Source organism: Hyperolius riggenbachi, chromosome 3 (assembly GCF_040937935.1).
Source record: "Hyperolius riggenbachi isolate aHypRig1 chromosome 3, aHypRig1.pri, whole genome shotgun sequence".
Lineage (NCBI taxonomy): Eukaryota > Metazoa > Chordata > Amphibia > Anura > Hyperoliidae > Hyperolius > Hyperolius riggenbachi.
In genome coordinates this window covers 476,863,901-476,879,357 of record NC_090648.1, presented here as the reverse complement: position 1 = coordinate 476,879,357, position 15,457 = coordinate 476,863,901, and positions in this window count along the sequence as shown.

The following is a 15,457-nucleotide window of genomic DNA, read 5'->3' as shown; positions in this document are numbered from 1 at the left end:
CCAATACGCTATAAAATTAGTATGCTTTGTATTAATTATGTATAACTGTAGACAATCGATTGTACGTGTTTTGATAGTCAATCAAATCGGGTAAAATACAACCCAGTTAAAAAGATATGCAGCAGTATAAAATGAAATAAGAGTAGGAGCTATTGGACTTACTGATGATAAATCATAAGTTACATATAAATTATTCTACAAAGCAATATACAATTTTCAGTGCAATTGTAAATTGCCAGTATAGCTCTTTTAGACAGCAAAGGGTTAAAAAATGAGAAAGTTCTCTGGTTAAAGAGAATCTGTACTCTAATATTCTTACAATAAAAAGCATACCATTCTATTCATTATTTTCTCCTGTGCCCCTCTGTGCTGTTTCTGCCACTCTCTGCTGCAATCCTGGCTTGTAATTAACAGTTTTAGGCAGTGTTTACAAACAAACTAACCAGCTTCTAATAGGCTCAGCTAAGCATAGTGTATGAGTCATTCAGAGTATGCAGGGGGCCTGCAGAGGGTGTGTATCGCTTCTACCAATCACAAGCAGCCCTGCACATTCCACACAATCAAGCTTTAGCCCGACAAACAGGACAGAGGAAAGATACATTGATTTATTACAGAGACAGTGCAGTTAGGAAAGACTGCAGTAAGCCAGAGCAGATTAGAACAGGCATAGGAACTTATAGGATAGAAGAACTAAGGCTGAAAAATTTGTTACAGAGTCTCTTTAAGTGCTAAGGTAAACAGCCCTTCAGCCAGCAGAGGGTTAAGGGCCGTTTTCACTGGCACGGTTCCCGCGCCGAATCCGAAGTTTCCCCGCAGGCAAAGCGTGCGGGGAAACTCTGCCGTAGGGAACAATGCCGCCTCCGGCCGAATCTCTTACGCTAGCGATTCGGCCGACATTGCCATCCGAAATGGTGCGGGAGGCTGCGAATCCCATAGCTGTGCACGGCAAAGCTGATGGGATTCGTCTGCAGCGCCGCAGACCCGGAAGTGCTGCTGCGCATCTTGCAGAGGCGTGCAGCTCAAGTGGAAACGGGCCCTAAAACAAAGTAAGTTCCTTGACAAAGCGCCCGTCAGCAATCAAATATATGTTACCTTCGTGTCTAGACAGCTATGAGTGCCTCCATGTGGTATAATAGTTCCTTGACCAATATATACTTGTTGTCAAGAGGGGACTGGACAATGAGGATTCAGATCCCCCTTATCAGTGGGTGTACCTGCATCTAAAGTTGATTGGCGTATAAAGCAACAAATGCAGTGGCTGTAAACACTAGTGAGCCTATATGGTGTGTATATATATATATATATATATATATATATATATATATATATATATATGCATTTATAATTTATCAGCAGTATGTCCAATAGCTCCTACTCTTATTTTATTTTGTACTGCTGCATATCTTTTTAACTGGGTTGTATTTTTCTGATTTGATTTACTATTCCTACACATATACTTGATTGTCTACAGTTATACATAGTACAGTTGATACTCATTTTAGAGAGTACTGAAATGTTATGCAACATATTGTCTATACAAGTTCCTAGCAAATGTATTTGTTCCTCCCAGCTCCTTGTACTTGCTGAAGAAGCGGGATGCTGCCCGTCAAACAAAAATAATTTGGAGTCTTATTGAATAAAGATATATTTTTTTCAGTGAATACTGACCATGAGCCTGCTTGTCAGGCGTAAGTCCACCACCATTACCTCCCTTTTTAAATGGTTTTTAATCATCTTATCTTTATCTGGTGCCTCTGTACGAACGTTTGTTTATCTTAAGTGTCCACCCTAGGTGGAGGGGTGATACCCCATTTTTCCAATTCTACAGAGAGCGAAATTTTTAACCCGGGTGGGGTCGGATCTAATCTCCCCACCTGCCTACAGAGTGGTTACTAGTGGTAACCCACCTTTGTGAGTATTTTCTCATATATTTACTCAATTGTCCAATTGGATTGACGTATTGCACTATTGGGGCTCTCAATCTGCTTTGTTTTTAAAGAAAAGTTCAAAGGGTCAGTACTGCTTCTTTTTCAGCTTAAAGAGACACTGAAGCGAAAAAAAAATTATGATATCATGATTTGTATGTGTAGTACAGATAAGAAATAAAACATTAAGATCAGATACATCAGTCTAATTGTTTCCAGTACAGGAAGAGTTAAGAAACTCCAGTTGTTATCTCTATGCAAAAAAGCCATTAATCTCTATGACTTTTAAAGTCGTGGAGAGGGCTGTTATCTGACTTTCATTATCTCAACTGTTAGTTAACTATCTAATTTTTCTCTGCCAGAGGAGAGGTCATTAGTTCACAGACTGCTCTGAAATAATCATTTTGAATGCTGAGTGTTGTGTAATCTGCACATATTAGAGAATGATGCAATGTTAGAAAAAACACTATATACCTGAAAATAAAAATATGAGAATATTTTCTTTGCTGCTAATCTTCTAGTAATTATTCATAGTACACAACCAATTCATTATATCATATATATTTTTTTCGCTTCAGTGTCTCTTTAAGTGTTTTTTTTTTTTTCTATCCTAAACTAGATGGGACACATGTGAGCATTGGCAGCGGTTTTTAGTAATGGAAGTTGAAAATTGAATTTTTTTTGCTTGTACTTGTTTTTCTCTCTTTTTCTTTTTTTGTTTTGTTTTTGTTTTGTTTTGTTTTGTTTTGTTTTCTGTGCAGGCTGTTGGGTGCAAAGAGGCTGGGAAGGAACATTAGGTTTACAGGCAGTATTTGATTCTGTTGTAACTTTTAACATGCTTTAATAAATTACCTCTGCAATTGGAGTGCCGGAATCTGTCCTCTTTCTTCATATTGCATGAACATTAGGTTCAGGCTGTCCTTGTAAAGATTAAGCAACCCTGTTTTACTGTTTTTATTGGACTAGGGGTAAGAAACTTCAGTGGACTGTTAGATGTGTGTGAATAGGTCCATGCTTTAGGCTGGTTTCACAGTGGGACGTTAAAGTCCCACGTTACAGCAGCCAGTAACGCAGCCTAACTCACAGCACTGTAAAATCAATGTGCTGTTCACAGTGCACACGTTGCGTTAGGGTATAACGCTGCACATTAAATGAAAGTGAAGCATGCTGTACGTTATACCCCTATAGAGCTGCGTTAGATTGTTTGCACATGCTCAGTGACTAGCCACATGGCTAATTAATATTCACTGCACTGTGGTGACTCGTGGTGGGACTCGTAGTGTTGTCCGGATCATGAATGAATCATTCATTTGATCCGGATCTTTTTTGTGAGTCGAATCATCCGGATCATCACAATGAAAGATTCGGTTCACAGTGGATGTCTGTCTGGAAGAAACAGGAAAATACAGAATTTACAGTGCAGGGAAAGTCCTGCCCTGCTAGTCATTTCACCCCCAGTCTGCTTCCCTAGTAAAATGATTCAAATGATTTGGTTCAAAGATCCGAATCTTTTCAATGATTCGATTCGAATGGTCCGAATCCTTAAAAAGATCCGGACTTCCTATCACTATCCTGGAGCGGCTGCTTTGAGAGCCGTATAACGCGGCTCAATCTGACATCCAACTTCCACACCACCATGCGTTGTGTTAGGGGCACGTTATGCGACCATAACGTCCCCTAAAACGCAATGTCTTGGTGGGAAAGAGGCCTTACCATAGGGATTACCAAGGGGATGTTGACCACATGCATGTTCAGCCTACACAAAGTCCTAAAAGAAAGGAGTTGTAACATAGCCAGAAGCATTTCCACTCTTTAGATGTTTAGGTGGCCTGTGAAGCCCTTTAACAAGGAGACCCCCTGCTGTCCACCCCCCAGGTGAAATGGATACAGGGGTACTGATGTATCCTTCATTGACCATCAAAGTCATGGTTGGTGATTTAGGAACTCTTGGATGATACTATTTCTTGGCAAAGTAAAACGTTGAAAAGACTAAGCTTTGATATATTATCTATATCTTCTTTAGGCATAAAAGGCAAAAAGGTGCCTGGGAAAGAGGGTGCAGGGGTTTGCTGCTAGTAGAATCTCACTGAAATTAGCAACATTCTACTACAGAATTTCCATAGTAAAATATGGGTAACATTTACCGATATTTTACTTTGGCTAAACCTAACCCTACTCTCACACCCTCTACTGATGCCTAACCCTAAGACCCCCATGGTGGGGCTTAACCTCAAGACCCCCCCCCCCCCCCCCCCCGCCGGTTCCTAACCCTAAGACCCTTGTGGTGGTCCCTAACCCTAAATCTCCCCCTGGTGGTGCCTAACCCTAAGAACCCCCCTGGTGGTGCCTAAACCTAACAACCCCTAGGTAGTGTCTAACCCTAAGACACCTCTCTGGTGGTGCCTAACCCTAAACTAAAAAAACACTCTAAAGCTTTCCTCCCCTCCTCTACCACAAAGCCACGATTTCAGCAATCAAGGTAAATGTCAGCACCTCGAAGAGCCCGATTAGCAGTAGTGATTCAAAATAATCCTGGGAGCTGGAGTTTGTGGAAATGCTAATAGTGACATTGCATTGCAATGCCACTATTTGCATTTCTTCAAGCCCCATCCCTACTGCTAATCGGGCGCCTGCAGGCACCGATATTTACAGTGATTGCAAAAAAGGTAAATTTTGGTGCCCAGAGGGGCGATAGTGGCTGCCACATGCCCACATTTCTTGTCTTTCCCGCTATTCACGGCTTTTATGATAGGTGCCTATGGCCGTGCTGTTTTTTTCCAAAAGGGCTCCTGCAACCCTTTTCCTGCTTCTCTTCTTTAAATGCCTATCCTGTGTATTATGTCTGTCTCAAAAGCACAGTACACAGGATGCGCGCCTGAAGAAGATATTATTATTTCAAAATCTTTAAGTCTTTTGAGTTACCCTAGAAATGCTACAGATTTTCCCTTTATTCAAAACTTTTAGCTTTAACTGACGGCTAACAAGGTACAATATGCTCCATCAGGAGCTTGAAACTTTTTTTCAGAATAACTGGAGTTCCTTTTTTATCTCCTTTTGGTTTTCAAGAATCTTCTTCTTCTGATTAAGTAATATAAGAATAGGAATCTGGTGCTCAGCTTCTATGGACTCGCCCCTCATTGATGTAACTTTCTCCTGTTCTTTGTGTGTGCTATCTTTCTTTTTTAATTTCAAGGACCTTTATGGACAATTCTTCAAGACAAGACAAGACACAAAACAAATATATTGTGGGTTTTTTTCCTGGTGGACTCAAAGAGCCAGAGCTGCTATGCTAGGGTGCACTCTATAGGCACTAGCAGTATTAGGGGCCTATATGCAATTTCCTTTTATCACCTGAGTCTTCTCCTAGGAGATAAGTTTTCATCTTCTATTTAAAGTAATTTTCCAGCACTATTCAACTGAAACAATACTGAAAAGTAGGTGAAAAAGTACTATCAAACTTATTTTGAGTATTTTCTTGCTTTCTGGTGGCTTAAGGGGCATTTTATTGACAAGTTTAAAAATATCACCATGGAGAAAACTCAGGAGAAAAAGTTAATTGCATATGGGTCTTGCTCAAGGTCTCCTCACTGAATAGGTGCAGGATTACTGAACATGAAGAGCCGAGATTTGAACTCTGGTCTTCAGCATGTTCTTCAAGTCTTGGGTATCTGATAGGATTGTCCACCTGCTGGACTTCCTGAAATGTTATGGTATAATATTGATTGATCTACCCCAAAAAAAAAGCCCACAAAAAAATAAGCCTCCTTTCACATATTTAAATAGTTAACTAAAAATTGTGATTTTATTTTTCTCCACCCACAGCACAAACAGAGCCGCTTGAGGTATGCTAAAGCACATTTGGACAAGCCAACTTCATTTTTGAATAAGATGCTGTGGACTGATTGAGCTATTTGGGCATAACAAGGGGTCTTATACATGGAGTAAAAACAGCACAGCATTCTGAGAAACACACCTGACAACTACAGTAAAATATGGTGGAGGTTCCATAATGCGGTGGGGCTGTGTGGCCAGAGCAGGGACTGGGAATCTTGTCAAAGTTGAGGGACGCATGGATTCCACTCAGTATCAGCAAAAATTGTGTTCAACAGCCCAATATTCGCCAAATACTGCCTGCCGGCGAACTGTTCGTGCCATCTCTACTTACAATCAATGAAGCTTGCACAGAGCATCTCTCTGTTGTCTTTGTCTTAACCTTATTTCCTGCAATAAGTGAACAGATAAAAATCTGTAAACTCACTGCAACTTTAACACAGTGACTAATAATCTTTTATAACACAGTTTAAGTAGGTGAAATAACCCTTTTAGACACGTCTTTAAGCAGATTCTGGAAACCAATGTCCAGGAATCAGTGACAAAGCTGAAATTGCGCTGGGGCTGGATCTTTCAACAAGACAACGACCCTAAACACTGTTCAAAATGCACTAAGGCATTCATGCAAAGGAACAAGTACAACGTTCTGGAATGGCCATCTCAGTCCCCAGACCTGAATATAATTGAAAATCTGTGGTGTGAGTTAAAGAGAGCTGTCCATGCTCGGAAGCCATCATACCTGAATGAACTAGAGATGTTTTGTAAAAAGAAATGGTTCAAAATACCTTCAACCAAAATCCAGGCTCTCAGTGGAACCTACATAAAGTGTTCAGAGGCCGTAATCTCTACAAAAGGAGGATCTACTAAATATTGATTTCATTTCTTTTTTGTGGTGCCCAAATTTATGCAACTGACTAATTTTGTTTAAACAATTATTGCACACGTTCTGTCAATTCAATAAACTTAATTCAACTTCTCAAATATCACAAAGTGTTCTGACTGCAGTCTAACTCCTTTAGCTCGATGCTCGTACTAGGTATGTGGCTGGCGCACTACTGAAGCCAAAAGGCCAGCGTGACAGCCAGACAATCAGCGTTTTTACAGCAGGACAGCATTGACAGCCTCCATATTTCTCTCGCTACAAATTTCCTTGAAACATCTGACACAAGTCTTTTACTTAAAAGGAAATAAATATATCAATACCAGCAAAGGATCGCCGTAATTGGAACTCCAAGCAATTGCTTAGTTTGCTGGAAACGCCAGCTTTGTCAGATATTGCGTCTGGCTATTCACATCCACAGGACAAAAGAAAAGAAAAAATACAAAAGCTGTGCTTCTGACTTCAACTCATTGTGTTGACCCGAAAGCTCAACTCCAAAGGAACAGAATAATTCCATCCAGTTATGTATCTCATCGGCGCAACACAAGTCGAGAAACGTGTGTGTAATAATTATAAAATAGGGAATGGACTTCTTATCCAGTCCACGGCTAGATGTGGCTGCTCTGCATTCTTTTACTGGCTGGCTTTCATTTTTGGAAGCAGGTACAGCAGAGTCCCAGTTATCCAGAACTCAACTAACCAGAAGTCTCAACCAACCAGCACAAATCACCAGCAGTACTCTCAGTGGTGAAGGCCAACTTAGGCTTTTTGTAGGCTCTGCTGTGCTTAAAGGGACACTGTAGGGGGATCGGGGGAAAATGAGTTGAAGTTACCCGGGGCTTCTAATGGTCCCCCGCAGACATCCTGCGTCCCCGCAGCCACTCCCCAATGCTCCGGACCCGCCTCAGGTTCACTTCTGGAATTTCAGACTTTAAAGTCTGAAAACCACTGCGCCTGCGTTGCCGTGTCCTCACTCCCGCTGATGGCACTAGGAGCATACTGCGCAGGCCCAGTAAGGTCTGTGACTGCGCAGTATGCTCCTAGTGACATCAGCGGGATCGAGGACACAGCAATGCAGGCGCAGTGGTTTTCAGACTTTAAAGTCTGAAATTCCAGAAGGGAACCGGAGGCGGGTCCGGAGCATTGGGGAGTGGCTGCGTGGGCGCAGGATGTCTGCGGAGGACCATTAGAAGCCCGGGTAACTTCAACTCATTTTCCCCCGACCCCCCTACAGTATCCCTTTAAAGGCTGGATTCCATGGCCCTCACAAGGTTTACTGTATTTTAACATTTAATGCTAAGTCCATGATATGTGTACAGAGTCGGGGGCTGTACTATATTATCTAGGCCTATTTTTAGCAGTGATCCTCAAGCAACCAGAAAGCACACTTATAAGGCATCAGCCAATCCCCGTGGGTGCTGGATAGCGGGGACTTATGTGCCGTAATGTGGGTGCCCCAGCCTGAATGGGGGACAAGGGGTTAAAGAGGCTTAGGAGGGGAAACCCCAAGTCAATTTTTTAAAATTTCCCACACTCTGATTATTTAAAAAAAAAGGATCCAAAAATAGGTAAAGTTGCCAGGGATCTTTACATACCCATATTGCCGCTGTATAGCGATCCCTGGCCAAAGCGTACACACTACGTACGCTTTGGCCAGGATTTAATGTTGTACCCCTTGGATTTAAAGAGACACTGAAGCGAAAAAAAATGATGATATTATGATTTGTATGTGTAGTACAGCTAAGAAAAAAAACATTAAGATCAGATACATCAGTCTAATTGTTTCTAGTGCAGGAAGAGTTGAGAAACTCCAGTTGTTATCTCTATGCAAAAAAGCTATTAAGCTCTCCGACCAACTTGGTCGTGGAGAGGGCTGTTATCTGACTTTTATTATCTCAACTGTAATTGAACTGTTTACTTTTCCTCTAGCAGAGGAGAGTTTATTACTTCACAGACTGCTCTGAAAGACTCATTTTGAATGCTGAGTGTTGTGTAATCTGGACATATTATAGAGTGATGCAATGTTAGAAAAAACACTATATACCTGAAAATAAAAATATGAGAATATTTTCTTTGCTGCTAATCTTCTAGTAATTATTCATAGTACACAACCAATTCATTATATCATATATTTTTTTTCGCTTCAGTGTCTCTTTAAATGTATACTTTTTCTTATTAAATTTTAAAATTGATTTTCTCAAAAACTATAAGATCTTTTTGAAAAAAAAATTTCCTCTTGTACCCACTGTCCCCTTCCACATAACCTGCAAATTTGGTTTTTCTAGCATGTAAGGGGGCTTTGCTATTAACCGTGAAAGTCAGCGGCTATTGATTTCAGGGCATATTCACAGTGGAATGTTGCATTTTAATGCGGCGGTAAAATCGCAACGTGTCTGCGTTCAGAGGTAATGCACTGTAAGCAGTCAGTTACCACAACGCAACATTTTCAACATTATGATAATGTTGCACTGTAAACGGCGCATAGGATAATCACTGCAGTGCGGTAAACTGCGTTATAAGACGTTATAACACAGCTCCGCAATGTGGCACTGTGAATGCGACCTTAATGTAAAAAATGCAAATTTTTTATTGTGTTCAATGCGAATGGCGAACAGACCAATGTTTGCCAAATACTGCCTGCCGGCGAACCTTTTGGGCCATCTCTACTTACAATCAATGAAGCTTGCACAGAGAAGCTCTCTGTTGTCTTTGTCTTAACCTTATTTCCTGCAATAAGTGAACAGATAAAAATCTGTAAACTCACTGCAACTTTACCACAGTGACTAATAAGCTTTTATAACAAAGTTTAAGTAGGTGAAATAACCCTTTTAGACACGTCTTTAAGTGATAGTTTGTTCCTATAAGTTCTTATAGTGTGCTAATCTACATAGGGGAAATTTTGACTGTTACGTTACTCTACCTACCCGTGCATTACCTACGTAATGAGAGTTATGCTGTTACCACAACACATGCTACATCAGTTGCATAAATACCAGTAAAATTGCAGTGCACTATGTGCACACAGTAATTTTACTGGCCTTTCGTGAGTATGCCCTATGAAGCGTTTAGTAGCAAAAATGCTTTTTTAAGGGCAAGATTTACCATAAGGCCCTGTAGGCATTTACCTACAGGCACCTGATGGTGGAAAGGCAGCTCATTACCCTCCTCAAGTGCCCCCCTCCTGCCTTACCTTTGCAGGGTCCCGAGTGGAGTGTAATTGAGAGGTTACTCACCCAGGTCCACTGACCAGATCTCCCTTCAGTCGGGGGCACCTCTAGCTACCTAATACTTAAGGGTACATTTGGCTATCTAATGCTAAGGGGCACTTGTAGCTACCTATGATGTGCAAGGGAACTAAGGGAGGAGCTAGCACACTTACGGTGCGGGCAGGTGTTTGTAGGTTTATGGAGGGTAAAGTCTAGAGTCCCAGGACATTTGTGCCGATAGGCTCCTGTGATGTAAATCTGGGCTTGGCTGTTTTGGATAATATACCAAAGCATATTGGGGTTAATTCACTAAGCAGTGCTTAATAAGAGGAGCACGAGTTATACACACGCGACGCGCTGCATTGCAGCGTAGTGTGCGCTGCTAACTTACGCTCCTTCTAAGTAACGGCCGCTCCACTGCAACCGCCCCGAACCCCGTCGGGTCCAGTGGCTTTAATCGACATGATTCCTGAACTTTGATTGGCTCAATAGGCTGCCTGTCACTTGACATGAGCCTATTGGGCCAATCAAAGTGCGGGGCTCACACCCAGTAAAGCCACTGGACCTGCTGGGTTTCAGGGCTGGTTCAGCGGAGCGGCCGTTACTTAGAAGGAGCGCGAGTAAGTTAGCAGCGTATGCTACATTGCACTACCGCGCAGGGATGGTCGTAGTCAGCCAACTTTGGTACGCTGGAACTACGCGTAGTTTTACGCAATTACGCTTCGCCAAACTACGGCTTTGAAATCAAATATTTGCTTCGTATGCATTTCGTAGACTACGCATTAAAATATGCAATTACACGTAGTGCGAAGCGTAGTGTATGTGGATGCTTATGCCCGCATGCAGAAAATTTTACGCATGAATTCCTCTTTTTAAATGTTTACACCGGGAACTCTTCTATGCGTACATTCCCCTTTCCAATGCGTAAATTTGTAAGCATACTATCGCACACGGAAAGTTAGACGTGCGTAACGCATTTGTAGTTCACTACCAAATACACATGTTAACTATGCCTAGTGGGCGTAAGCTACGTATAGCGGTACTTCGCTACCCGTAAATTCATAAGCGCAGTTTTGAAACTTCACCTACGAACTACGATGCGTAGATGTGAACTATGATGCGTAAATTCACACTGGCGTAGTTTCTGCTCCTCCCTGCTACCGCGCGTACCGTGTGCATAACTCGCGATCCTCTCATTAAGCTACCCTGCCTTATCAGCGCAGCTTAATGAATCATCCCCTTTATAAGCAAGGGCAAAACAGCATTCAAAGATTAATAACTATAACTAATATCATTAAAGGCATCATTTTATTGAGTTCATCCTGATGATCTTGTTGAAGAAAGACACAACTATGTGTTGGCACGGTGAAGCAGAGTAAACTTCTGCTGGTGGGGATCACCTTTGGCTGCAGCTCGCTGTGTTGGAAAAGATCCAGTAGAATGTGTTGTTTTAGGCATCATCTATAAAAGGAACAAATAAGCGGTTGTCATAATTCTCCGCACATATTTACACCTGTGCCAGAAACATGACAGTTGTTTTATCAGTTGTTTGGAATAAACCTTCAATTTCTTGTGGGAAACGTAAATACATAATTATGTTTCGATGCTTTTAATGCAATGTCAGAACAGTCGGAATGTGTCTTAGTTTATAAAAAAAAAGGACTCCTATTTGCCTTAAAGAGAGCCCGAGATGGGCTCGTGAAATGAAAAAAAAAAAAACAAGGCTACCTGATCTGGGGGGCTGAGCAGATCAGGTAGCCACCAATATCGCTGCTTCTGTGGGCCGCACTGCCCCACTTTCACTTCCGTGACCTCTGGGTCACAATGCTGGAATGAGAGATTCATTCTCTCATTCACAGCATGCAGGGAGGCGGGGGAGCAGCAGGGGGCGTGGCCAGGGAGCGAGAGCTGCCCAATGACAGCTCTGTAAACCCTACAGGAATGTCCCCGGTGGGCGTTTTGAACAGGGAACCAGTCTCCCACATGTTTTATTCTGAGAAAGCAACAAATATTGTCGCTAATCTCGGGTGGCTATAGCACAGTGGTGGGGGCAGAGAGAGGTGGTGTGTGGACACAGGCATGTCATGAGACAGAGAACATGCCTCTGTGTCCCATCTCCCCCCCCCCAAAAAAACCCTCGGGTTCTCTTTAAAGAGACTCTGTAAGAAAAAATCCCTCTGGGGGTTACTTAGCTCGGGAGGGGGAAGCCTCAGGGAACCAATGAGGCTTCCCCATCCTCTGAGGCTTTGGGGAATCTAGCACTGGCTCAGCCGAAACTCCCTCGACAAAGCCTGACAATTACTGCACAGGCATGGCAATATTTACCTACCGCGATCCTGTGAAAGCGCAATAGCAGCTCTTCATTCGGGCTAAGGTGGAAATAGAGGAGCCTGATCATATTAGCTCTAGTGTGAAGGTGCAAAGGACTCGCGCCTGCGCAGTAGAGCGGGTATGATCGGGCTCAGCTATTTTCGCCTTAGCCCGAATGAAGAGCCACTGGTGCGTCTGCGCAGGATCGTGGGAGGTAAATATTTACTTTGCCGCTGTGTTAAGCTTGGAGGTGTAATCTCCACAGTCAGCATACAACACATAAGCTGACGTGAAGGAGGTACACACACCAGCACAAGGGATCAGGATATCCCCAGTTTAGTGGAGGAGAGGACTGACTCCAATAGGAGATTGTGGTGCACAGAGCCGGTGCAGATCCGAACAGCCACAAACAACACTTTCGTAATAACGTCTCAGCGCAAAGTAGCGCTGAGCGCATAAACCAGGACTGAGGAGATCAGAACAAGTAGACAGAATGAACGCTTGCTAGCTAGCGGCTACTTAGCGACAGCAAGCGTCCAAAACCAGACAGACTGGAATGAGGCAGCCAATGCGTTGCGGCGATGGCGTGCCTCACAAAGACAGGACAGGATAGTCAGAAAATAGCAGGATCGAGATAGATGAACGTAACACAGATAAATATACAATAAGTATGATTTCCTAGCGTATTACAATTACAGCTATCAATGAAACTATTCGTAACGTCTGACTAACATATGTATATATCGGCAATGAACCGATATATGACATAAGCAGGAACGCTGACTAGGACTGGAGTAATACAGGGAACAGGACTCAGAAGGATTCGCTATCTCTTCGCAGAGATGAACGCAATCCACAAACGGGACCAGGAACAGGATAACTAGCTCAGCGTGCTGGAACGCTGACTAACGGAACACAGGATATAAACAGTTCGTGTACGTATATATCAGCGACACTGATGTATCAACGTAACACGAATACAAGGAAAATAACAAAATGCGCAAGTATGCGTATATATTGGCGATGAACCAATATATGACACAAGACAAGCAAGTAACAACTTCTAGAACAAGAGCAGAACTAGGAGGACTCGCTGACCCCTTCGCAGGAGTCAGCGCAGTCCACACGGACCAGGAACGAGGTGGGGCACGAGCAGAGTAACAGATAGAATCTGAGACTATGGTAGCCCATGAGGCATTGCAGGAAGCAGTTCTTTATACTGAGGTCATCCAATGGGAGCAGACCTGCAGATTCCCACACAAGTGAATGGTAATTAATCACAGGCTGATAGCAGGAAAAGGCAGACAATGATATGCAGCCTGCAGGAAAGGGACCGCCCCTCCACTGCAGCAGACAATGTTTGTTTACACAAAAGCATATTAAACTGTCATTAACTTCAGAGCGACTGCAGATGGAATCAGCAACTAGTTTAAGTGCAAACCAAACTATGCAAGCAAATGCATGTAATGACATTAGAACTGCTTGGTTTGCAATACCACTGCAGTCAGCAGTAAACGCTGCAGAAGCGATCATAACAGTACCCCCTCCCTTAAACGCGGCCTCTGGATGCCTATGAAAACTGACATATTTCTCCTGAACCACCCAAACCAAAAAATCAGAAGTAGGAAATCCAGCAAACTGATCTGACTGAAAATTCATGAAGGTCGGATCCGTCCGACAAAACCAAATTCCCGAATCAGTCTCACCAAAACTAGACCAATTGGAACCAGAACCTACCGAACCATGCCCGTCAGCACTACAAGCCTCAGTGTGACACCCATCAGAACCACGACTTCCAGAAAACAACCCCAAGAAACTCTCTGCGCGATACCCACCGCCTTCCAAGGACTGTCCAAAAACGCCAAAGCCTTTGCAATGCCCACCGGAACTGTCCTTACCAACACAAAACCCACTGTTGAACCAGTCCAAGGTACCAGGACAAGTTTCCTCAGAGATCTCCCAGAACACTTGGAAGCTCCAAAGAGATCCCCACAGGTCAGAACGCCCCTTAGGCTCACATGGAGAACTATCAAGAACCCCTATGGAACCCAGGGCAACTCCAGAGTCAGGGTCACAAGGACAAACATCAAGATCAGGGCTTTTAGGGACCAGAACCATCTCCGGGCATGCAGGCCAACCAGCAACATCAGAACATGTCTCCACTAGGGAAGCACGTGAGCACGCTAACACAGACACATCTGGGCACTCTGGCATACGAAGCACATCTGGGCACACCGGCACAAGAGAAACCTCTGGGCATGTCAAGGAACTGTGAACCTCAAAGTCAGTCAAGACGGGACCGAAACCAGAACTGGGCAAAAAAAATTCATCATGACTAGACTTCACAGTTACTGGATTCTCACTAAAAACTGCAGGATCAGACTTAGATGTCGCTGATTCCAGCAGGGTTATTAACAAATCATGTTCAGGGGCATTTACAAGACAGGGCAAATCTTCTGATGTATGCACTGAACTAGACAGGGTTCCCATAACTTCTTCTGGACTAGACAGAGACTCATCAAATACACTGGACTGGAGCTCATGAAGGGCTGCAAAACAAGTCAATATTGCAGCAATCCCCACTGAACTAGGCAAAACTGAGAAACTCACTGGACAGGAAGGGGACTCTGGAACTACTGCCACACCGGGCAGAAAACCAGAATTTTCCAGGATACAGGGCTGGGTCTCAGAAACACTCATTAACCCGGACTGAAATTCTGAGATTTCTATTATTTTTTCCAGCGAGTCAGAATTATCCATGTTACAGGGCAAGACTTTTGAAACATTCAGAGGACAGGGCTGGAGTTCCTCGGCTGTTACAACACTGGAGAGGGACTCAACAACATTGGTTAAATCAGACTGTGTACAGGGCAAGGTATCTGACACACTTGCTGACGAGGACAATATTTCAATGGCTTCTGCTTCGCTGGGCAGAAATTCATCAAGTTTTATTAGAGCAGACTGTAATTCCAAAACAGCTGCTAGACAAGTGAATATTACTGCAACACCAACTGAGGTAAGCAGTGCCTCAGACTGCTCTGCTAGAGGGTTTGAAGTATCCAAAGTACTGGGTGAAGCATAAGACTCTGTGACCACAGCTTCACTGGACAGGATCACCGAACAGTCCACACTGCAGGGCAAAACCATGGAAGCACCTGCTGGACAGCATAATGATTCTGTGACCTGAGTTTCATTGGAGAGATCTACTGCACAATTCATGGTACAGGGCAAGTTCACTGGAACATTTTCTGAACACGGTAATAATTCTGCGATTTCGGACTCACATAGCAGACGCTCTGAGTTAT